Source organism: Ursus americanus, chromosome 14, assembly GCF_024610735.1.
Source record: "Ursus americanus isolate L20-20 chromosome 14, mUrsAme1.1.p, whole genome shotgun sequence".
In the NCBI taxonomy this organism is placed as follows: domain Eukaryota; kingdom Metazoa; phylum Chordata; class Mammalia; order Carnivora; family Ursidae; genus Ursus; species Ursus americanus.
Window position 1 is genome coordinate 20,199,746 of NC_142140.1, and position 26,215 is coordinate 20,225,960.

At 41.4% G+C, this 26,215-nt stretch overlaps 1 protein-coding gene across 4 annotated transcripts in view; it reads left to right on the top strand.

Annotated features, from left to right (window-relative positions):
* Positions 1-26,215, top strand: part of FOXP1 (forkhead box P1) — a 563,431-nt gene that overhangs the window by 80,452 nt on the left and 456,764 nt on the right. For all 4 annotated transcript variants that reach the window (XM_087866857.1, XM_045808086.2, XM_087866856.1 and 1 more), the window contains exon 2: positions 530-659. The gene's annotated coding sequence lies outside the window, so the exon portion shown is untranslated. The remainder of the gene's footprint in view (positions 1-529; positions 660-26,215) is intronic.

Below are 26,215 nucleotides of genomic sequence, written 5' to 3' on the forward strand. Positions count from 1 at the left end.
CTCTTGATGGAAATAAGTCCCTGAGTCTTGCTCCTTAAGTAACTCGTAGACATTTTTAGAATTATTTTGGAGGAGAAATGAGGTTCGTTATTGTTTAAAGATAATTTTAAATTAGTATTATTTAAATTTTCATGTTTTTCATTCTCTGGAAAAGATAATTGCTTAATAGGAAATGGTATCCTTATCCATCTAATATTTGAGTTAAAACACCTTCTCGTGACCTGAGCCCTCTGTAATGGAGCCTGATATTTTTTTAATGCCAAAATAAGTAAAATACTTTGCACAAAATCTGCAATAAACAACAAACTTTGGTGCATGTGTTGAAGTCATCGGTAAACGTATCTTTCAAAACCGTATTTCCGGTTCATGTTTTACAGGATCACATTTGATATATTGACATACCCTCATTGTAAAGGTGTTTTCCCCTACCTCTAGATTCGATGTCTGCCTTGCTGTTTTCAAGTTTAAGGAAGTGGTGGTTTTAGAAGCTACATCTTAGTTATGTGTAAAAAATATTTTTGTATTGCAGTGTCCCAGGACCTTTTGCTGACAATTCCAGTTTCCAAAAGAAACATTTGGGCGATGGTGAGGGCTTCGACCCCTTCTCTGATTTGCTGTCAACCATGAACGGGTGGATGTGATGATTGCTGGCCAGAAGGGTAAGTGAATGTTTATGAGTATTTGTCTGAAAATTCACAAGACAAAAACGTGGCTGCAGGGGTCACACACAGTGCAGGAAACCGATAGAAGTCCCAAGATCATCAGAACAATTGCACACTGAGGGTGAGATTCTCATCTTGAAAGAAGAAAGCAACTCTGCTATTGTTTTCTGCTGTAACCCTCTCAAATAACTCTTGCAATGACCTGAGGATTTATAAAAGGCACCATAGGACACAAAGGAGAACGTTTTTTTGTTTGCGTGGTTTTTTTAATTCATACAGTGAAGGGTGGGCTATCTAAGTTATGAGCCACGTGCATAACTGAAAGAATAATTGCTTTTTTGGTCCCCGTAATCACTCAGCAAACAATAAACCAGCATGGACTAAAAGTATAATGATCTCATCTTGAGTTTCAGAGGGCACTGAGCTCTGATTTGTTCACGAGGTAGGTCTCATCCCCAGCTTTCCACAGGATGAGGGCTCTTGAGGAAACTACTGTGGATTCTCAAAGATTTTCAGAAAGACTTACAAGCATTTTACTCAATCATTGTTCACCTCACCACGTTATTCATTATAATTGTTAGGGGAGGTCAGAAGGAGCATGATGACCCTTTTCTTATATGCGTGTTCTGTATTTGATGGCATCTGCCATGTTCCTCAGCAATCAGCCACTCTCGTACAGTAACAAATGAGCAATTGTGACTTACCTTTGTCAGAGAAAATAATTGGTTGAGGCCAGGTGTTCTGGATCAAAAGTCTGACATCATTCAGTGGTAGCTTTGTCTAGGGTGAGGTCACCTTTATGGGGAGCCGTTTCGTTTCAGATTTTGTATTTAGCGACAATGATAAGAGAACCATTGGCATAAACCCCATCTTGTTTGTCTTAGTATAATTGTATTTGAAACAGATTCTTTTTAATGGAGAGAAGGGTAGGGAAGGAGAAAGAGCATTATATTGGTATTGGGAGGCCTAATAATTACCTGACATGGGACAGGTTAGTCTCTGTTGTGATTTCCTGTATTTAAAAGAAAGCAGGTAGGGTAGAGTATCCTATTTGTCAGTGCTGACAAGGCCCTAGAAGCTGTCAGTTTAAATGCCCTCATTTAATGGATGGAGCAGCAGAAGCCCATAGAGTCTAATTGAGATGTCTAAGTCCTTGGCCTGGTTGGAACTGGAGCCTACTTCTTTTGTCCTTAGTGATCTTTTTCCTAGTTTATCTCAGTTATAGAGGTTGAGACATCCAGCCCATGCAGTTGAGTAAAACTTCTTTGATAAGTGTCTTCTGAAGACATTGTTACGTGTTTAGGTATTGGGATGGATTTGAAAAGATTTTATTTTATTTATTTATTTTTTAAAGTAGGCTCCACGCTGGGCTCCAGTGTGGGGCAACTCAGAACCATGAGATCAAGACCTGAGCTGAGATCAAGAGTTGGATGCTTAACCAACTGAGCCATGCAGGTGCCCCAAAGACTTTATAGTTAGAGACCAATCTGACCTTCCCATTTCATAGATTTAAAAAAAAAAAAAAAAAGGAGCCCAGTGAAGCAATTAAAACAGTTATTATTGACTAGATGATCTTCAAAGAGCCTATGAGTTCTAAAATTCACTTTCACTTGGGCTATTTTGTTATTGCATTCTGCTGAAGCTTCAGATAGAGGAAAATCAAAGTCTTCTATCTTCCTGATATTATTCCTTCTCTAAGTGGCAAGAAATAAGGCAAATAGTAAATAGTGACATATGAGACAAGGATGTCCACAGTGAAAAGAAATGGTTGACGGAGTCATGGAATTTAGAGCTGATAAGGATCCTCCATCTTCTTCCTTGGGTGGTCTTGGTAAGTCCTTTGATTTCTCACCTTTGAAGTTCCTCTGAGGGTCTTCCAGTGCTATATAGCTATGATAGACTTTTGTGGATGGTCTGTAGATCAGTGAGCAGATAGCCTGCATTATGAAACATGGTATCTTTGTGGATCCAGGTCGAGTTGAGAACAAAGCCTGGGCCTGTCTCATATACATAGGAGAATTCATAGAAGTGGTTGGAATTCTGAAGTTATTCAAATAGTAACAAACTCAGATTTGAGATTACCTGTCATCTCTGTCTCCAGTATTGAGAAAGTCTGACTCAATCTCAGGATCATAAAATTGATGTATGAAGTTTAACAAAACCACATGAATGGATTTATTGAAGACAGGGTTCATTTTATTCATTAATTTCATGGGTGAGGCCTGCTATTTGAAAAATCAGTCTCAAGAACTATAATGAAAACAATCTCTCTTTTGAATTGATAAAATGGCCTAGTCGAATACCAGTTTTTTTATGTTAAGGAAGAGCTTTGTATTCATCAGATGGTGATAAACTTCCCTTTGCTATGTTTTTAGTAGGAAGTGGAAGTCCCTGAAATCTGATGAGCTGGAGCATGTGTTCTGATTTTCTAGCCTCTTCTTCCTCAAAGCACACCTCCAGGGTTTGCTCAAAGGACTAATTCTCTTCCTCCATGATGCAATAACCCAGCTTTCTGTGTATTATGTCTCTGATATCTAGTTAGTCCTTTCATTGTCAGAAATGTATTCACAGTCCTGTGGCTTTTAGAACTTTACAGTTTATTGGGTAACCAAAAGAAGCGCCAATTAGTTGTTACTGCTGATAATTGGAAGTCTTTAAGCTTGGAATAAACTCTGATACAGTGTTTCATGCTAAGTGCCCTCATGGTAGACCAGGGTCATAGTCACGGGGGTGGGCAGCCAAAACAGTAAATTGCTGCACTCACATTCAAGGCAAGTGAAATCATACGAGAAAAGGTTTGCACAGATAGATCATTATGGCAAATTCTTAAGGTCAGAAAATGGGTAATGTACTCAATCTATGTTGGTGCTCACCATGCCTGCATTGTAAATTACTCTAGGTGCAAGATAACAGAGAAAGACGGGCTGAGCGCTTGAGGTCTCTCTTTGGGATGGTGCTTTCATGCCACCATTCGCCAGCAGGGAATCAGAGCTGGCTCCTGTTTCCCTGCCGTGAAGCTGAAGTTGGTATGGATACCTATCTGATGCACATCACGAGACTCCCAGAGTGAAGAGCGGCTAAGTCTGCTGCATATTTAATAGGCAGTTAGCCACAGTGTTATTAATAAATGTGATAATAACAGTCTGGATTTGCATAGAGTTTTCCTGAGAAGACTGGGGTAGAGATGGCGAGTTGCTGGCTTGTTATTCAGTCTGTGCCTTGGCATTGCCCGCTCCCTATCAGTAAATTGTCTTTTGCTGGAGGATCTGGTGTAAGAATGTAGCACCGTGCGACATTGTTTTGAAACCGATTGTTTTTCCTTCTTTGCCCACAGTTACTTGTTTGATCTCTCTCGTAATGAAATTCCTAGCTTTTAACCTACTTGGATGAGGGAAAATGATAGGAAATATTTCTTCCCACTTAAGGCTTGAGAATGGGCTACATATTGGCTGGGAGTTCCTTGCTTTTGTATAAAACTTGAGTGTGTACTCTTTTTTTTTTTTTTTTGTCATCGGTTTTGGGGTGCGGTGGTGGTGGTGGTGCAGCTTCCAGGAAGAGGTGGCAGGTAGCAGGTGTTTTGGGACAGGAAAGATGTCTGATGGGCTCCCCTCCTGAGCTGTCTTGTGCTGGAACCTGTCAGTGGGCAAAGCCACTTTGTTGTGCTTAAACTTCCAGTCCCTGAAATTTTGAGTTTGAAAAGTAATTTTAACAATTTAATAAACTACATAATGTGTTTTATAAGCTGGAGCGAATGATCTTAAGTATTTTGGTCTCTTTCATAACACAATGAACCTAATATTGGTAAAAATACAGATCTTCACTCACGCCATAAAGAGAGGCTAGATTTAATAAGCAGTTATGAGTGCTGGCAGCTGCCTATCAGATTGTATAACTTGGACTCCAGCTTGCGAAGACAGTGTCAACTTACATTTTATCTCCGAAGTATTTTCAGGGCGTTTATTTTGCCTTTCTCTCCAGTCCCTAACCTAATAGAAGTAATGTAATTGGCTGAATATTTTCCACACAGCTAATTGGCCAGAGGCCAAGGTGGAAACCATTGTCTGGCTTGATGAAGATCAGAAATTAACATGACATTTACGTGGCGGTAATGGAATATATTAGTAATGTAGTCATTTGGGATGGTGAGAGTGAGAGTGTCCATCGTTTTCCTGCCTGTAAGCAGCACGAGGAGTTCTGAGGATGATGAAGGAACCTCCAGTCCCAGCTCCCCCGAACCCCGTGTACTTCACAGCAGTGGCCTGCCAACACCTAGGTCAAATTTACTTTCTAATTCTTCAGATAGACCCGTAAGACAAACTAATGAATTATTCCGTTTGTCAATTAAAAAAGAAAATCCACTACTATTGTAAGATTAAATTCCAATTAGAAGGTTGCATTTAATTCCGAAGCTATAACATTGTTTTAATGAATTCTGTTGGAGATGACAGTTTATGTGAGATAAATTTATATGGTGTAGGTAGATATAAATTCATTGGATAATGTTAAACATGTTACTTCATATATATTAGCTGTGAAATTTATTTCTTCTCTAGTTATGTCCCTAAGGAGGTAGAGTCAGAGGGAAAAACATATCTTCAAAGAAAGAGCCCTTTCGGTCCTTTCAGATACTTGCTCGAAAACAGCCTTTTCTCACTTTTATTAAAAAAAAATCTGTTAAATTTCTGCATTAACTGAATTTATGATTCTTGGTGTATGCTATTTATAAAATTGAATATAGGTTTTATGATATAGGAAATTAGTCTAGGAATGAGAATATGATCCAATTTTGTAATAAAGGTAATCTGCATTTATATTGCAGATATGTTCCATTCCCCTCTAAGCCCCTTATGGGATTATACACACATTTTCCTGGACATACAGATTTCACTGTCGAGTAAACTTTTAATGTATGGGACAGGCTTTTGTTCACATGACATTTACAAAAGCGTCACACCCGTTTGCCTAAATCAAGAGTGGCGAACATTCCTAACATACTTTGGATCTTACATTTTCCCCACTCCTGCCCATTCCTGTGTCCTTGACAGACATCACGAATTGATCACAATCTCTCTTCTGCTGAGTGCTGATGTGACCTCAGAATTATCCCACTTAAGTTCCCGTAGGCAAGCTTACACATTCACCATTGGCATGAGAACGAGCACGATGATGGCCAAGCGAGTGACTTGACTGGTCTTCGTAGTTTCTCTTTTTATACCCAGTACTTACCTGAGTATCTGGCATCCAGTGGTTAAACAGTATATGTTTGTTCTCTTAATGAGAGACTCTCACACACATACAATTTTATCAGTTATCTGGTTGTGTAACAGTAGGGTTTTTAACACGTGTCTGCCATAATTGTATGATGTGAAGTAGTTTATTTTCTACCTTTCATCTGGTTTTGGTGTTATGTATGTGAAGCATTATAGTTTTGTAGGGTGTTTCTTTGTTTTTGTTTTTTTTTTCAATTCTGTAGCTTTGGAAAAGATAAAAAAGAAACCATTCTCACCCTCTTGTTACCTGTGCATCAACTGAGGCTAAAACCTAGCAAGGAAGTGGTGGGGCGAGAATGAAACCCAGACTCTCACTCTCCAAGTGCAGTTTCTTTCTCAAAGGGAGGGGCAGCCACATGTACCAGGTGCTGACCGGTGCAGGGCAAGTTCCTTGCAATTTCCTTTTGCATATTAATCTTGGTTTTTATCAATACACTGAAGCAAGCTGTACCAGGGAGGAAGGCATTCAACTATTACATTTCAAATGATATCTTCCGTGATGTAAAATTCTAGGAACTTAAGTTACATTGCGTGTTGTTTTTGAAAATAATCTGTTTTCTGTTAACTTGGTTCAAGTAGTACACAGAGACTAAGAGAAGGAAATTTCCACTTAGTCTGTACGCAGGCTGGTGGGGTACCCTGTTGAGAATTGCCATCATTTTAATTCCTTCTTAAAGAAAAATGAGCAATTAGTGCATTTAAGCACCATTAGTTAATTTACATTTTAATCTCATTTCAATGTATTGTTTGATTATTTGTGTTGTGTTGGTCATGGAACCAGAGTTCTGGAAAGTGATTGCAGGTGAACACATGAATTGTTAACCTCTTGGCGCATGTTTATAGAATGATATGGTTGGCCTTAGGTCAAGGATGGCAAAATCAGTGGGACCCATCGTGGTCTGTTCTGATGGTGACTCTTGGATTTTCTGTACGTACTGTTCCCTGCAGCTCTAGCCGGTTGATTGGAATGGCTCATGAGATGAAATCTTTTTCTTCCCTCTTTGTGTCCCACAAGATTTAGTGATGTTTGTAATAAATAATTGTAGCAGCCGTTCATGAGGCATTAAGTTTTCCTAGAGTGGTTTGGATATCACAGTAGTTATGTCTTTTGAGTCTAACAGTGTTTCTGTGTTCTGGATATTATTATTTTGGTTTTACTGTTTTTTTTTTTTTTAAGATTTTATTTATTTGAGAGAGAGAGAGAGAATGCAGGACTGGAGGGGAGGGGCAGAGGAGGAGGGAGAGAGAATCTCAGGCAGACTCTGAGCTAAGTGCAGAACCCTCTGTGGGGCTCGATCCCAGGACCCTGAGATCATGACCTGAGCCAAAATCAAGAGTCAGATGCTGAAGTGACTGAGCCATCCAGGTGCCCTCGGTTTTATTGTTAAGAAAACAGAAGCTCTCAGTGGCTTGGTCACCTGCTCGGGGTCACATAGCAAGTTTTATAAGTAGGGTTTACCTTAAGTTGGGCCGGTTTCAGAGCTTGTGTCTTAACCACGAGGCCATGCTGCCTCCTCATCTTCGATAGATTCTGTGGTTCTTTAAGGCCCTTTTATTTCATTTAGGCAGGGAAGATTTTGTAGCTTATAGTTGTCTTTATGGAAGAAATTGGAATCCAACTCATTTGAAACTGCAGCTTAATACACAAACAGGATTTTTATAGAACCGGTGATATAAAAGGAAATAACTTCTTCCAAAAATTTTTTCAAAAATATTCCTTACCTACTGGCCTTTTCCTCAGTCTGAAATCTCCCAGAATCATGCGGGTGGGCTCAGTGTTGTGTGCTTCCTTGGGTTCTCTTCTCGAGTGAAGGTGCTCCTGGTAGTGGCAGCTCATGGGGTCCCTCACATTTGAGCAGATGAGTTTTTTCCCTTGATACGGTATGAACAGACTACATAGAACTAGCAGTCCAGCCGCTCCAGAGAATGGGGGCGGGAAGGGAGACCCTTGGCCGCTGGAATTTTGTGCCCACGGCTCTAGCATTGGAAAGGTCAAGTGCTGCCACTTTGTCAGGTTATTTAGACCCCTTGTCTATGGCCTACGGGGACAACTGCCCTTCCAGGATAGACGTTCAGGCTAGATGGCCAGAAGGCTAGTCTCAGGGATGCTCTTTGGAATTGGTTTTTTTATGACATGTGTGTTCAGTTATTATTGAGGGGGTTTTTCTCTCCATATTTTTTTTTTAAAGATATATTTATTTATTTGACACAGAGAGAGAGACAGCCAGTGAGAGAGGGAACACAAGCAGAGGGAGTGGGAGAGGAAGAAGCAGGCTCCCAGCGGAGGAGCCTGATGCGGGGCTCGATCCCAGAACGCCCAGAATCACGCCCTGAGCCGAAGGCAGACGCTTAACTACTGAGCTACCCAGGCGCCCCTCCATATTTTTTTAAGAGTTGCGTATTGGGTGGTGTAAGGGTGTAAGGCCTGTCACTTGTGATATCCTTTACAAGTCTTCAGGAAAGAGCAAATGGAGCAGAAGCTTGGTATTCTGGAATCTGGGTGATGGGTTTATGGGGCTCATTATACTATTTTCTCTACTTCTTTATGTATTTGACCACTTTTGTAATAAAACAAATTGCATGTGGGTGGGGGTGAGGGGTATGTCCAGCTCATTATCTAGTCTAGTGGTTGATAAACCAGTCACTGGGTACGACCACATCCCTGCTCCCCTGTGTTCTACCCCACCTTAGCCAGATCTCAGCTGCTGGTGTAATTTAGTTGATGTCGTCTTAGGGCAAGAAGATGCTAACCTAATCGGCCAAGAGTTGAAGCGATTTTCTGGACAATATAGATAAAGCGACTTTACCTGAAAGACAAGCATTCCGTGACCTATAAGAAATGATAGTCGTTCAGTAGCTGTTGGAGGTGAGCCTATGTGGCATGCCAGGGGCTACGATTCATCTGTTCCAGGTCTTCTCTCTCATTCTTCCGTAGTCAGTGTTTGGAGGGCAGTCGATGGGCCTTGAACCGAGGACTCATTGGACTTTATTCTCCTCTTCCCCCAAGTCCTTGGGGCCATGTTTTTCAAAGGGCGATCTCTAAGGGCTGCCTGAGGAATCTGTTAAATACGGGTTTCCGCAGCCTGCTCTGGGTTATGGGGAGCATGATGTCAGACGTGAGAGTAGAGAGCCTCAGGTCCTAGTGTCACGAATAGTATGACCACGGCCAAGTCATGTATCCTCCTCAAGGCTCAGTTTCCTCAGCTGTCAGAAGGGGGCAATGGTAGCATCTACCTTGTTGGCCGCACAGCGCTTGGCATCTTGTAAGCACTGGAAATAGGTTACTTGCAACCGTATTTTAACCTTTTTTAAAGACATTTGCAAATACAGTGATGTAACTGGGAACGTTAAAGATGCTGCAGCTAATGCTCCAGGTGGCACTCTTCGGCGGATATAATTTAAACCTTATACATCCTAGACGTGTTTTTTTGTAATTATTAAAAACATTTTAAAAATCAGTATTAGAATTTTTTTACATGGGTGTTTGAAAAAGAAGTCTGTCACCAAAGTGTATGAGAGTTGACAAGTGTAAATATGCAGTTAGACAGTTTCAAAAAACGTGTATTATTTACTGATCAATGTAGTGTCTCCTTTGGAGCCATGACACTCAGCTTTTCCTGTCAATCTCTCCGCGCTGGTATAATCAGACCATGGATATGCATATTAAAGTACAAGAAAGTTATTGTGTATGTGTGGTGGCAGCCTTTTAATTGTTAATAATGTTGCAGCTTTAAAAAGGCATCAGGATCGTTTACTCTTAGGACGGTTAATAGTCCTCAGAATCGCATGAGAAATGAGGTGGTGGAGCACGCAGCCCCACACGGTGCCGACGGGCGGGTGTCCGTTCTTGCAGTCAGTGCACAGGTCCGAACAGAAGCTTTTGATCTGATCTTGGTGCTGGATACATGGAGATTCTTTAGGCTTTTCCGTCTTACTCCTGTTTTTTTGTTTTTTTGTTTTTGTTTTTTTAATTTATTTTTATTTTTTTTGTGGGGGTGGGGCGGGGTGGGGTGGGGAGCTTTTATAACTAAAAAGAAAATGCTCATGTATGTGTGTGATGGCAGAAAGCTCATAGAACTTCTTTGTCCATACCAGGGATCAGCAAACTTTTTCTGAGCCGGGCAGTCAGTATTTCAGCCTTTGGGCGCTAGACTCTGTCACAGTGACTGTAGTGTGAAGGCTGTCAGAGACGACCCGTACACCAATGGGCACGGCTGTGTTCCCAATAAAATGTATGGACAGACAGTGAAATGTAAATTTTGTATAATTTCCCCTTGACACGAAGTTGTAGTCTTAATTTTTTCCCAACCCCGAAAGAATGTCAACACTATTTTAGCTCATGGGTGACAGGTTCAGTTTGGCCCCTGGGGGCCTGTGGTTTGCTGAGCCCTAGACTAAAGAAGATAGAGCACGAAGCCATGCCAAGGATTCACTTCTTTGTTCTCGTTCTCTGCTGTATCAGCTCGATCATCTGCTCTTCAGCTTCTGATGAAATAATAATGTCTTCACTTTTGTTTAAATCTCATCTTGAGATAAGCTGTTCTGTGTGATTGGATTATTTATTGATTTAGTGGGAAATGTAGTAGGGGTCCCCCTCTCCCTTCCTGTATTTCAAACAAGGGAACTATAAACTAGAAGTAAAAGTGAGGCTAGCGGTAAAAGATGAAGTGAAAGGTAAAACAAGTCAAGGAAGAAAGTAGACTTTGAAAGTGGCGTGAGATCTGTACTCTCCTCAATACCAGCATTTTCTGAAGTGTGTTCTATATCTCACCAGTAGAATTTGAGATGAGTTAGCTAGGAGATTCAGATGAACATTTTTGAAAATCCAAGAGTTATTACTTTTAATATGTGTTTTATGTTCAGTATGTAGGAAAAATATTATTTGCACATCAGGTCTGGTGTCTCAGCTAATACTCCTGCAATGCAACATTTAATAAAATTGGGACATTTAAAGAAAAATAGAAAAATTATTATACAAGTGGTTCTTGGGGACAGCAAAACTCTGAGAGAGGTGGTATTGAATGATTAAAGTAGGAAATTTTCTTCTAAGTGTCCCTGACTTCGTCATGAGGGAAGTGGAGACCAGGAGACCTATTATACTGTGTGTCATTTGATTTTCTTTATAAATCTCTGGGGGACAAGAATGGTTAAAAAAAAAATGAGTGTGAGCATTCTGGAAAGAAGATGTCTTCGATTAGAGTTCTCTACTTTCTGTTGAAGATTTTAATCTTTTATCATGTCAACAGGTGAGGGAAGTCAAGGCAGAGGTAAACGCGGGCAAAAGTGAATTCAGGGGATGGGGCATTTTAATAAAATGGAGGCCAAGTTGTAACAGAGCATTGAGTAAGGAAAAAAATGTATGACCAGGGAAGAGAAATGAAAAGGATGTTTTTCAAGAAAGGTACAGGAGAATAATCTAGGGGAATATTTTGCTGTCAAATATCATGATAAAATTGGCTGGGATACGAAGGGAAAAGAGTTTCTGATTTTCAGCACACCATAATTTGTGAACCAAGGTATTGTTACTACAGCTGGGGAATAACATCTAGAAAAGATGAACCCCCAAGAAGCCAGTATGTTTTCACAGAAATGTCCATTGTGATTAAAAAAAATGTAGGAAGTGGCAGAGAGAACAAAGCAAAGGTAGAATTACGTTGAAAATCCTTGCAAAGGGTTATTTTATTTTATTTTTTTTATTAAATGAAAAATAAACGTATTCCGTGATCCAGAGCCAAGATGTGGAACCTTTAATGTGTAATAAACAGCTAAACGCGGTGATTAAGAACACAGGATGTTGGCCAGACTACTTGGGTTTGAATCCTGGCTCTGCCGCTTACTAACAGTAGAATCTTGGGTAAGTTACGACGCGGTTCTGTACCTCAGTTTCCTTGCCTTTAAAATGTGAATGATAGGAGTACTTAACTCGTAGGTGATTGTAGGATTAAATGAGTTAATACACAAAAAGCATTACGAAAGGGTTGGCTTGTAGTAAATTTTCAGCGAATGGTATAGGGAGCTATGAGCCCTAACCTATGCCCTAAATACAAAATGTATTTTTGGATTATTACAGCCCATTTGCCATTATCTGTCTGCTGTGTCCCAGGATGTGAATTGCATGTGTCTGTGTGTATGTACCTTTGTGTCCTCGTGATCTATCTTATATATATTCAAAGACTCCTGGGTATCTAGTGTTCAAAGGAGTACTAAAGCCGACTGCTGTCCCCGTGCATCTGGTGCCTAAACCTTCGAGACTGTGGTGCTGCTCCATGAACATCCAGACCATCTGAGTCACTCTGGGATGCTGAACTTAACATCTTTCAGGAAGTTCATTTTTATCTCCGACCAAATCTTAGGGCTAGAAAGTTCTTTCTTAAATTGGACTAAAATCTGCCACCCATGGTCTTGCCACTTAGTTGTTTGGCTTGGTACCGGGATATTCTACAAAACCTATCTCTCCTACATGACAATCCATCAGTTATTTTCGGATCTGCCATGGGTCCTTCTTCAGTCTTCCCCATGCTACAGGTCCCTTGCTCCTTCAGGTGTTTCTCCTGTTGGGTTTGAGGTGTCCTGTAACCATCTTGGTTGTTTCTCACAGCACAGAGGCGTATTTTTTCTATGTGTCTACCTTTCTATATAATTCACTTAACGGTCCCTCTTTTTGACAAAACTGTCTTTATCATTTGGAAAGGAAACATTTTGACTTTTCTTAACCCACTTCTTAAGTTCCAAATTCGGGAAGCGGGCACATAAACTGTTGCTGATGGATCATAGGTCTCTCCTTGAAGTCCGTATGCTGGAACAGGCTTCTCTTTGTGCCAAGCCAGGCGGCTATAGAGAAGTGGTAGTCATAGCCCTGGTTCTAGACCCTGCAGTAGCAGCTTCCCATGTGACCCCCATGCGCCAGATCCTCTGTTCAGTCCATAAGTGGATTCTTCAGTCCTCACGGTGGAGCGTCTCTTACAGTTGTTACTCATGCTTTCAGGTGATAAAAGCAGTGCTAGGGTAAGATGGGAGACTCTGGTAAGAAAAGCCCAAGGGGAGGATTTTTTGGTAAACATGACAAGGGTGATTCATCCGTAGCTCTTCAATCCATATGATATTTCTGTTCTTCTCCAGAAATTGTGGAGTTTTTGGTGTCTTTAGTCTTATCCCTTGTTTCAGCGCATGGAAACGATACAAGTAACATAAAAATGACATCCCTTTTTGGGGCTAGCCTACTTTTATCCCATCGAAAGAATTGACTGATTATTTTTAAGGATACTGCTCTTCTGGCTGTGTTGGAGCCCTCCCCCGCCCACCCCCAGACACTGGGGATGCTATACTTGATTTTCTTTCAGCTTTCCCCAAGTGACTTTCTTCCCCTCTGCTTCCAAGAAGACTCCCAGCGAGGAAGCCAATCACAATGTTATCGGCAGTAGAAAGATTTCAAAATGCATTCACGAGCATGGGTACGTTGGGGGATGGCTGGGTGCCTTCTATGAGACTTAACACATTTCCCGAACATGGATCCTCACCATGGCAACAGCCATGTCACATGACACATTGGTGACACACGTAAGGTGCTGCCACAACTCATCCCAGGTTGCACGTCTGTGATTCATTGTTTCCACTGACACCGTGACTGCAACTCGCAGTTGGAAGGTTCTCTGGTGTTCAGTGCCATTAACGCACACTGACTCCCATGGCACATGGAGGGCTCAGGGAAGGGAAGCATAAATAAATAAGTATGCACTGTAAACATTGCCTTCATTAGCTTTACAGAGAAGTACGTGTTCATCAGTCAACCTCCTTGCCACTTGCATTCTTCTTTTTGTAGGCATATTTTGTTGGTAACACCTTGGAAGCTCAAAGATTTTGTTTTTAATCATAGTTATACCCATTTCCACTTGGCAAACTTCAGAAGAGAGAGTTCACGGTGGCCCCTTTTTAGTATTTATTTATATTCTTCTCATGTAGCAGATTTATTGATGAAGGCACGATTCTGGGAATATTTTTTTTTCTCATTGTGAAATTTATGGAATACTTTACATAAATCATTTGGTGGCATTACTGGTCCATTGCGCATGTGGAAGGGCCCGAAGGTTGTACGATCCCAGAGGACTTTTCTAGAGGTCCAAGATGAGTGGTATTTTAACATATTTTGATTTCTGAGTGATTCAGTGAGTGATTAAAAAAAAAAGGAGATGTGGAATCTGGAAGACATTAAAGAGATGTCAAGGACAGACGGATTTTGATTTGTAGCCTAATGAAATGTTTTGCCAACTTTTAAAGATTTTTTTGAGAGTAGAACTTTAATCATTTGCTTGTGTTTCTGGCATGGTAAGGTTATTCCTGTTTCTGTTACATGATGAATCCAAAGTGAAAATGGGATAATTTTTAATTAGCAAAATTATAAAACCATTTGCAGCCAAATGTTTCTTGTCTTGTATAAACTGTGAGGTTTCACATTTTACTTTAATCGTTTTAGGAAATTTCATTCTGAAGATCTATTTCAGTTGGTATCTTATGTATGGATACAAATCCTCAATATTAGAAATTACCTTGTAATATTCTTTTCCCAGTGTCACTTGAATAATCTGACAGGAGTTTGGTCATGTTTATTGCTTGTGTCTAGTTTGGAGGTGTCATGGTTACCTGACTTGGATGTAGCACTGATATGCAAATCAGCACTATGAATGCCAGGCTGAATGTTACAGGAGAAATAGTATTAGGGGGTTAGAAATGTGACTTTAATTTTATGTTGTGTGATGATGTACATTTACAGAATTGCTTTTGCTGGGGTTACCTATGTAATGATTTGAATCAAAATGCTATAGTTTTACTTGGTACTATAAACACATAAATGGAGAGTTATTTTAAAATATATTTTTATTAAGGAAATGAGAATAATGAGCCAAGTCATGGCAGCCTACACAGAGTTCCCGACTTTTCATTTTATGGTGCTTCGATCAACTGCTTAGCTGGAGATTATGAGTTTTACATTTTTGGGGGGGGGCTCATTAGAAATGGATTTGGAAACACAAGAATTTTGTGGAAATAAGGGATTTAGTGTTCAGAATTTGAGGATCTGGCTAGATTGAGAAGTTCCAGCTCCTTGAACTTTTGTACTTGCTTGTTGGTTGATATGGGCGGGGGGGGGGGGGTGGAGAAGGAATGCATTTTGTGCTGTTTCTGTGGAATCCTCTGGAGGGCGCTGTGTCACACCTCACAGTGCACCCATTGCTGCAGGAAGAAAGATCGTGGAAACCAGCTGGTGGAAGCTGTAGGTGCAGCACAAGCTCGAGGCCCTGGTGATATAGAAAGGCCCTCATCTTTAGCCATTTGTCTTTGAAAATCACAGGTGTCGCCTACCAAGAACAGGAGGGAAAATGAGATAAGTGTCAATAAATTTCCGTCAGACTGAGTAATTCCTTAATGAAACAGATTCTTAAAGCAATAGAGTTCCCAGGGAATATCATGGGCCTAATAATTTATTATTCAACTGTGATTCAGACTGAAGGACACGAACCTTAAATTAAAAACAAACAAAAAACCCGATTAATGAGTGTTATTTTTGTCCAGAATTTAAGGAGGTAATTCTAGTTTTGGGAGGTTGAAAGGCATGTACATTATGTAGGAATTATTTAGAGTCCCGTCCCTGGTTAAAGGCCTTCCATTTAAGAGTAAATACAGTCAACTCAAACAATAATGATAATTTTCTAAAATAGAATCAGGTTAGAGTTTCTTTAGGAGATCTCTCTTTCACAGGACATGACAATATGATCTTCGAGAATTGTACTTTTCAATACCTGTGCTAGCCATCTGTGGCTGCTGGTCACACAAAGTGTGTCTGTGGCTAGTGTGAATTGAGATGGGCAAGGTGCCACGTACACACTGGATTTCAAAGACACTTGATTACATACCGAAGTGATAGGATTTTAGATATATTGTGTTAAATAAAATGTATCTCTACAATTAATTTTATGTGTTCCTTATCTTTCTAATGTGGCTACTAGAAAATTAAAAATTACATATGCGTCTCACTTTATATTTCTCTCAGGCAGCATTGTTACGGAACGTACCACTTCCATATTTCTAACGTCAGAAATCTTCAAGAAATTCTTTTCCTTAGAAAGGGGAGCAAACATTGCCGACGTTGAAAAAGGCTTAACTAATTTATTTTATTAAAAAAAGAGCTAGAATGCTGTTTAAATGAATTCATTTCATCTGCTGTAAATGTAGGCCAGCAGTAAATATTCCCTCATGGATTATAATCTATGAGAAAACCACGTTAAGCCATTTCCAGTCTGTGTATATCACACTTGTGAGTTTGCTATTAAATGCCAGCAGATAATCTTTTTTTTTTTTTTTAAATTGTCTTTGGTTTGGTCCTGTAGACCTGTAAATCTCAAATGGTCACATGCGTACCATTAGGTCCATGCATCAGAGAAGTCTGGATCCTCATTAAATCACAAAATAATTTACTCTACTTTATCTCCATGAAGAGGCACTTTTTCTTTGAAGATTTCAGTGGGAAAAGGCATCATTTTTACATTTTAATGGACACATTTAGGCTGACATATAACACAAGATTTTGAATCTTGACCATGACTTTCCTGCTTACTGAGGTCCTCTTTGATTAGTGCTTCCAGACTCTTCCTGCCTCATGAGTGGACATGAACTATCCTTCCCTTCCCCCTTCCTCCATTGCCATTAAGGTGTTTTTGTTTTTTGTTTTTGTTTTTTAAGTAATCTCCACACGCATCATAGGGCTCAAACTCATGACCCTGAGGTCAGAAGTTGCACGCTGTCCCGACTGAGGCAGCCAGGTGCCCTGCCATTAAGGTGTATTTTGGTAGAAATTTTTGAGACCAAACTTAGTCTCTAACTAATCATTACTTTAAAAAAAAATTGCAGCTGCTACTTCCATTGAGAATTTAATAGGGGCGTTTGATAGTCTTAGCTTACTAAAAATGCTGGGCGTTGCTTGCACATGATAGCAAAGTGACTATCCTTTAGCAGGGCAGGAGGGCATGGTGACAGCTTCCAGGGGAGAGGAAAGAGCTTGAGTTAGAGTGCTGATAGTGGGCATAGAAGGCAGGTTTAGACAGACAGTACAGAAGTTGTAGCGAAGACTGGATGGAGAGGGGAATGCCTACAGCAGGGGAGGCATGGGATGGAGAAGGGGGAAAAAAAAATAATGACTTTGAACTTTGACCTTGCCTGACAGTGGATGGCAGTGTGCTTATCAGAAGTGGGAAACTGGGATGAAGATGACTTTGGTAGGCAGGGGACTGTAAATTCTTGCCTTCAGTTTGGAGTACTCTGGATTTGGAAGTGAGGGTGGAAAATCTGTCTAGAAATACAAGGTGATGGTCATAATTTATCTTTTTTAGAAACTGTTTCGCACTCTCCTTTTGGCCACATTTATTCAGGGTTGCTTGTACTCCAGTGGTTTTTTTTGTTTTTTTGTTTTTTAAGATTTATTTGTATTAGGGGGAGAGAGAGAGAGTGTGTGCACATGGCTTACAAGTGGCGGGAGGGGCAGAGGAAGGCAGTCTTCAAGCAGACTTCCCGCGGGGCGTACAGCCCGACTGGGCTCCATCTCATAATCCACGAGATCATGGCCTGAGCTGAAACCAAGAGTCAGACGCTTAACCACTGAGCTACCCAGGTACCCCTACTCCAGTTTTTCTTTTTTTTTTTTTCCTCCACTATTTTTCTATTCTAGACCTCTTTTGGGCAATTAAATATGATTTAAGAGTTTTACTTTCATCATGAATGATTATCATACTTATGCAATAGGGGGAAAATAATTAATTCATTGTTCTGTAACAAGAATTGAATATTTTAGTCCATTTCCTAGTCTTTTCTGGATACGGTATTTAAATAAATAAGTATTGCAATCACTTGTGGGAAAACCAGTTTCTCACCCGTGTGGGGCTTATTGATTACTATTTTTCAGGGAGTGCCGTTCCTATTTGAGACATAGCAGTTCTTTTCATATGTGCCATGCCTTCAGCAGGGTGTTTAGCTTTCTTGGGTGTCCCCCAGTTGTGATGGCCAGCAGTGCTCCCACAAGTTCCAGATACGCTGCTCCTTGGCTGTCCATTTGAGGGTCAGGGTCTTAAACCATAATTTGGTTTACTATTTTCCCGCTGGACAGTACATTAAATGTTGGAACCGAAGGTAGACTACCATTTACATTTTCTTTCTTTCATTTGGTGGTTAGGTGGTCACACATCAGTTGTATCTGTGATTGCCACTTCACTATAGAAAGAGGCCTTGAGTGTTGGGTGATTCTCCATGCTCCTTTGTTACCTTAGAGTTTTGCTACTCACAATTTTGGGACACAGTTTTGATAATCTGGGAGGAAAGGCCTATGTCATCATCTCAACTAAGATCTCAAGTGTGAAACCTATGTTTCTCTCTCCTAGTTGCTTCTGCCACCCTGAAAGTTCAGGTGAAGTACACTTTTGGGGAATACGTCTTGGAGAGTATTTAAAGGCTCATAGTTTAGAACCTTATTTCAAATCCTGGTTCTGACACTTATTAGCTGCCTGTCCTTGGTTAAGTTACTTAACCCAATTATACCTCTTTTTATCTTCTTCTATTATATAATAGTACATACCTCAGAAAACTCTTGTGAAATGAAATGGGCTGCGGGTGTGAGAGGTTGGTCTGTTCACTCAAATGGAGACCAGTATCGGTCTGTGGATGTGTAGTGATTGTAAGCATGGGCTCTGGTTCCAGGCTCCGGCTTCAAATCTTGACTCACTTACTTAGTAACTCTCTGAGCCTTTCATCGGTTCCTTTACTGCTCTGAGCCTTGCTTTTCCCATCTGTGGAATGGGAATGCAAAGACAACCCCTCTCACTGAATCACCGTGAAGACTCAGCAAGGGTGTGCTTTGGTGCAGTGCCTGCATGCGATAGCAGGACTCTGTAAATGGCAGCTAGGGATCTAGTCATAGCTTAGGGAGTCGGAATAAGTGGGTCTATATATAGACAAGTGCTCTTCTTTCTCTTCTCACTTTCAGGGGGGGAAAACTGTGTCCAGCTACCTGCTTTTTTTTTTACTTATTGACATTATATGTTAAAATTAATAAAATACCTTGGTGTGGGTAAAACTGTGAACTTGTGTGTCCTTCTTTTTTCTTCTCTGGTCTTGGGCTTCCAGTTGGAGTTCTGGGCTGGTTTCAAAGTCCTGAATGGTGGGTGGAAGATGGAGCAGTTCTGCATCAAGTTTGGCATCTGTTTTTATGTCACTGGGTCCAAACATCATATATTAAACCCAGTGGAACCAACACCCAAAATATCTGGTTGAAGAATGTAATTTTAAGTGATGCATAGAGAAAAACGGGAAGGGATTTGATTTGAATTCACATAGAAGAAAAGATGGGAAGACATTTTCAAACTTCTGCTGAATTCTCTTGGGCCTCCTTGATCCCCTCCCCTTCTTTTTGGGTCAGTCACTTTGATATATTTTGTATTGGGTGTGAGCAGTTCTGCATACCCTATCTCGAAAGTCCAAATCCGTCTTCCCCGTGAAGAATAGTACGCCACACGTAAATGGCAGAGTTCCAGTAATCCGGAGTCGGGGTGGTTCTGTGGTGTTAAAAACAAACACCCTGACAAGAAAAGTATGTCGTCCACAAAATAAGTATTCCGTACTTATAACTCCTCCCCCGACAACAATACAACCCTAAAGGCAATGAAGCACACAATACATAATGAAAAACAATAAAATGTAAGTTCTAGCATGTACTCTGAGTGACTCACTGACTTCATAATAAAATGTAAATGTAATTACATTTGTGCGTCTTCTACCATTAGGCAAACTGGAGGAAGAAGGAAAAGTGTCCTAATAGGGTTGTAGAACACTTTCAGATAAATCCTTAAATTCGGGAGTCACCTGGTGTCACGCTGTGGAGTCTCTCTTGGCCTGGTCAGATGGAACCACTATGAGTCATCAGGACGTGCTTCTTTCATTTTGTGCACCCAGCAACTTTGCAGAGCTGCATGCGTATGCTGGGTTCTTACGATATTTATGATATCAGTGATTCACCAAGTAGCTCAGGAACAAAACACGTTGAGACTTCGACAGTGTGGCTTTAAGGTGGCCTGTCTGATTTTTACCTCCCCCCCACCCCCTCAATCACTTTCGTATTAACTTGCGTGACTGCTATAAACATCAGCCTTGCCTGTTGTTCACCCGGGGAGAAAAGAATGGAAACATTGCTATGGTTTTGGCTTAAAGTAAAGCCCTACAGTAGTACTGAGTCCTTTCTGGAAAGGGCTAGTATACTGCAAACTTTTATACTAGGGGACTGGGCGATCTTTGACGGGATATAGCATCTTTGGGTCATTTTTGGGTACTGGAGAAAAATATTTAAAATGTGACATACCTTTGTCATTGATAAACCTTAGTCACTTGCCCCTACTCTGTTCCTTCATAGCACTCATCAGAGTTTGTAATTACATATATTTTGGGTCTGTGTTTTCCATATCAGTATTCCCACGTGGGCTGTAAACTCTGTGAGAGCACAGACCATGTCAAGTGTTTTGATCACACACTGGCTTGCACACACATCGATAAATAGTTGTTGAATCAGTGTTATGTGTGAGCAGCTCAATGTAAGAATAAAAGTCGACACATACTTAATGTTGGCTTGTCACGGATCCCGGGACTAATGCTGCCTGGGAATTCTCCCACTCGATCATTGCCACAGGTAACCAAAAGGTGGTTACTCTGATTGCCCCCTTGGAGAGGTCGGAAGCTGAGGCTTAGGCACGGTGAGGGATCTGCTCATGGTCACATGGTCGTGACCCATGTTTCAAACCCAGTTCTGTCTGCTTTGGCCATGGAAGCCACGCAGGACGAGCTGATGGGCGGTGTGGTTGCAGTTTTCGAGACCTCCTCGTGAAATTGTTCCCAAGGTTTTTGCTCACTGTATTTGTCTCTGCCACACCGAGAGGTCTTTTCTAAGGAAACCCCATCTGAATGTGACTGTGCTCATTAACAAAGCAGAATTACTTACAAAGAAGAATAATAATAATGATAATGCTCATACTAGTTCTCTCTTCTTGTGTATCGGGTCTTTTGCTGAGCTTTTTCTATGTGTTGATCCATTTCATCTTTATAACATCCCTATAAGGTAGATGCTTTTATTATTCCTGTTCTACAGATTGAGGAAACCGAGGGGCAGGAAGGTCAATGAAAGGTTAAATAACTTACCCAGGGTTGCACAGCTAGAACGTGGAGATCCCATTGCTCCACCACTATAGGACTTCTTCCCGAAGGATGGGAGGAGCCGGGGACACAAAGTGCCCATTTGTCCCTCCTACGAATATTTTGTTTTTATTAGTCCGTAGTATTTTGAAATCAGGTGGCAGTATAGGAAAGAGAGCGAGAGGGAGAGATTGCCAGGACTGTGGATTTTCAGAGTTCACAGAACACTCCGCAGGAGGCCCTTCCTATCCGGCACATAGGGTGCTGCCTACAGAGGTTACTTTGGGTTTTGCAGGTTTAAGACCCACAGAACTTGCAGGAATGTGGATAAACTAGTCCATATCATCTCTGTGCAAAATTCACTGGGGGGAACTGGTATTCGAGAAAGTTCCAGTGAAAAAACCTGGCTGTCAGCTGGTGATGGTCTGTAGCTTTTCTGGTCGTTAGCTCTCTGGCTTTGATTTTTGGCTTTTACTTCTTTTTCCCCTCATTACATTCTCAGAAAGAGAATAGATACCTTAATAGGACGATCAAAGCCCAGTTAAGGTTTCATAATTACCAATTGGTAATTAATCTGAGTTTCAGTGCATGCTAAGTCAGCCAGTAGACGTTATTTTCTTCATCATACTCCCATTTGAATCCCAGGAATGACTCAAGAAATGTACTTCTTTCCTCAATTAAAATGGAGACAATTTTGCTTTTTTTTTTTTTTTGGTGGGAGGACCAGCTTTACAAGAAGGTGACTTTGAAGGAGCTGGTGTTCTGGGAAAGAGATTAAACTATAGAATGGTCCTAAATGTGTGTTTTAAATAATGCTGACATATTTTGTTGATGCTGGCTATTTTATTTGATTGCTATCCGTTCTGAAGTCTTCCCTTCCTTTTTCCTCCTTTGAAATCTGTTGGTTGCTATGGAAACGGTGTTGTTTTGGGTTTGGGTGGAGCTGTATCCACAAATGCAGTATAAAGTCATTTATAAAATGGGTTAATATTTATTCTGGCTGGGCATATATGGGCCTGATGTATGATAATCATGATCACACATGCAGAATAAATTTGCACTTTTATTGTTATTTTCTTAGTCTGTCTAAATGTGTGCAGTTTTGCTTGGAATGCACTGTCATTTCCTCTCTGATTTGGATATTGCCATTTAAAAGCCAACACCCAGCGCTAGTGGAATTGCTCGGAGTTATAAGTGCTCTGCAGGCCACAGACATCCCTGCCACCAAGTTTTCATTCAGGACAAGTGGCTCCCGGGATATCTTTTTGAGTCTTGCTCCAGTCCCCACTTGCCATCTTGGTCCTACTCCTTTTTCTCTTCAAGTAAGTCTTCTTGATAGCTTTGCCTTTAGTAACGTGGATATGTCTGGTCCCTCCCCTTTCCCGTTTACTCTTGTGTCAGCACCGCGTGGCCAGTATTAAAGACCTCGTGTGACTCAGGATGTATTAATGAAAGTATGGTGAAAGATGAAAGGACCAATGACTTGTCCAGCCCCAGGTGGAAGACAAGAAAAGGGTAGGGATTTTGGAAAGTTTCCAGAGATGATCAGCGAACACGATGAAAGGGTGAGAGAACAGGATCTCTGCGGGAAGGTTAAAGGAGCCGGAACCACTTAACATAGAGAGGAGAAGCCCAAGGGTATGTGTATATGTGAGGGGGTGTTCAGTGCAGTCTTTGTACACAGGAACAGTAATTATAAGGAAAGGGGTGTTCACCCTTTGGCCTTCTGAAGACCTGCCATTAGGAGGGCATTAACTGTGGAGGAGCCGTTGAGATGACTGTGTGACGTGATAACATGCCAAGAGTCTTTTAAAGATGGCCGGACTCTGGAGCAGGATGCCACCAAAGAGAAATGTCGGGGCCCCTCACCTTGATGTCAGTTAGGCATATTTGAGGTAGGTGATCTGGTTACTAGTTAGCAGAATCTATTGGAAGCCAAACAGTGACTTAGAGGACCCTACAGAAGCTTATTACAGGCTCCTGAATTCATGTTTATATTGTCTTATTGTGACTGAATTTTTGAAATTCATTTTTTCAAATGTTTTGACAGACATTTTTAACTCTCCAAAAAAGAACATAGTAATATAAAAAATTGCTTCTCTGAGGATTAAAAATCCCACATAGTGAGGACTGTTGGATTGGTATCCTGATGTTAAATTTAGTGATGCTGCCTACCTTTATGCTACCTCAAATAGTGTTGGGTCTACTTTTCAAAATTCATTCCACTCAGAAGAGTAGGGGTAGCTCCTGAATAGACTTGCGGGCTACTACATAGGGACCTTAGGGATTGTCTGGAGCAGTGGTCTGCTGTTCGTGGTATGAGCATCCGTATCACCTGGAAACTTGTTAGAGAAAAGAATTCTTGGGTCTTATCCCAGACCTACAGCATCAGAAACTCTGAGCGGGAGAGATCCAGCAGTCTTTGTTTTAGCAAGCCTTCTGGAATGAGCACAACTGGTCTTGACCATCCCTCATTCACTTAGAACGTTAACGTAGTAAACATTGGCTAATTGGCAATCTGTGTCATTGTTGTCGTGGTGACCAATTAACCTGGCCTAGGAAAAAGAAAGCTTCTTAGCCACAGGCTGCCCCCAACTGTCTTGAAAGACTTCTTTTTTTCCCTTTAATAGAAAAGCTGCCTTAACACAGCACAGGCCCACCTTTCACAAGAGCAGGGAGGACAGAGTTCCTGGGGTAATGGGCCACCATCTGTCAGCATAATGTATGAGAATCTTTTGTATCAGTCATTTCTCTTTTTGTGGGAGATCTTTCCGTCCGTCCGTCTACCCACTCGCCTACCCGTGTGTCCTTCTGTCCCTTCATGCAGCAGTTCTTTGTTGATATCCCACTGTGTTCCAGGTGCTGTGTAATGAATGGAGCAGAAGGAAGAGAGCGGCCATCCTCTGAATGTTACTGGTGTCTTTTCTTTCCCTCAAATTCGTACCATCTGTGGTGCCCAAAGCCCAAGTACCCAGTTCGCTCCTTAACATATTTTTTTTTTCCTTTTGTATTTTTGGCCTTGGGCTGTTTAGCTCTATGGCTCACTGAATTCTTTTGCAGTGATATGTGTTTTCTCATTGAAGCTAAGTGTTTATTAAATTGTAAAGGCAAACAGAATATATCCACGGAGAAGTATCCCTTGAGAAACACAGAAGTCCTCATTCCTTACATTGTGAATTGTGTTTGGGTTGGTACCTCTCTAGTGAGGAATTATATGGTGCGGAAAAGGAAGACACAACCTCTTGCCCTAGCAAACCCTTTTATGGCCCTCCAGATGGTGGGATGTGTCTTTTTACGTTCTCCCAACAGACCCAAGGGTGGGGCTCCAGTACCCACACACACCGCTGACTCAGCATCCCTTCAAGTCCATTGTCTTGTGTCACTTTCTGCACCCACCCCCCAAGCTATTTTCTCAATGGAAGAGGAAGGGGAAAAAAATCCGCTGAAAACAATCCAATCCTGATCAGATTCGCCTAGCATAATAAATGCTTGTTTGGACATTGCTTGGACTGTCATTTTAGCAAGAATCTTCTGTTTGATTAAATAGCTTCTCTGTTATGTATTGAACAAAATGAAATGTATGTCATAACAGATATAACTAGATGATGACAACTTTTCTTGACTGTGAATTTCATTAGAGATATACATTTGTGTTGTATCCCTTTGAATGACAGAAGTTGACAAATAGCTGAGCAAAGTTGTTTTCTAGAGAAAAGTTAGCAGCTCGCCCCTGATCAGATTTCCGCAGCCCTACGACAAGAATAAGGGCTGGCTAGAAAAGCAGGAGAGGTTGGGGGGGTCGATGAGTGGGGTGAGGGGTGGGGAGAATGTGTTGTAGCCACTCCGGGAAGGTCTGGGGGAGGCTGACGGTGAGCTGGCGTCTCTGGGCTACAGGTTACTGTGCAAACTTGTTCATGGTTGTCAGCCTCATAAACGTTTATTTTTACCAGCCCAACATGTTTCTGGGATGGTTTGTTCATTTACTGATCCAATGTGTCCCCACGATGTGCTGAGTCCTAGACAGTAGGAGTGAAACAGGGCATAGTCCTTGCCCTCATGGAGCATTCTGTGAATAAATGTAAGAGTTCGGACAAAGCCCTAAGCACGCTCTGTCTCGATTTACCCATCTTCCAAGTGGAGAGAATATTAGTATCCACTTCATAGCATTATTATGAGGCAGATGTGACAATTCTAGACAGACTTTTTCCCAGGTACTTATGCAAAATTACTCATTTGATTAGAATATGATGGGAAAAAACCCTATGCTGTAGGTACTCTTACCTCCATGTTATAGATAAGGAGATGGGGGTGGGGTCAGATGGAAAACAACTCACATGAGGTTATATAAGGAGAAAGGGGCAGAGTGGAGATTGGACATCAGGCAGTCTGGCTGTCAGAGTCCCCGCTGAGCCTCCTGCTTGGCGCAAAGTTAGTCCTTTAGAAATGCCACTGTATAACACACAGTCAGGAGTCTGGATCCCCCAAGGGAATGACCGTTGAGCTAAGATCGGAGAGACCACTTGATAGCTTTCATTCATTCTCACACTCTGGGGGTGAGAAGGGTAAAGCAGAAGCAAAATTGATTCCTGGCACTACCTATGGAGAAGGGCTATCTTGGAAGAGCCAGGTGGGGAGGGCATAGCATTGTTTGGTGTCTTGATTTTCCAGTTCCCAAGAGCCCAAGGCATCCTGGCTCTGTTCAGTTCCCTGAGGAGGACAAGATGGAACAGTAGTAAGTTGGCCTCTGCTTCACCTCCCCCCTCCCAGGAGAACCCTCGGAGGAGACTTTCAGGGCCCTCTCCTCTTTAGGGTTGCTAACCTTGACAGTTGGCCATGAGCTGCATGCTGGGGTGAGCAGGGCATCCCGGGAGGTGCAGATTACCTGCTCCTGATGCAGACTGCCTGAGTCCTGTGGGCAGTCACCTTGTTTTCTTAAATAATGTACCCATTGACGGATTGGTAAGCTGGCCTCCCCAACCTTTCAGAAATGTATGCTTGATGCCATTGCTAAGTACTGCTCAGGCAAGATCCCCTTCTGCCAGGTCCTTCCTCCTTCTCATCATCAATACT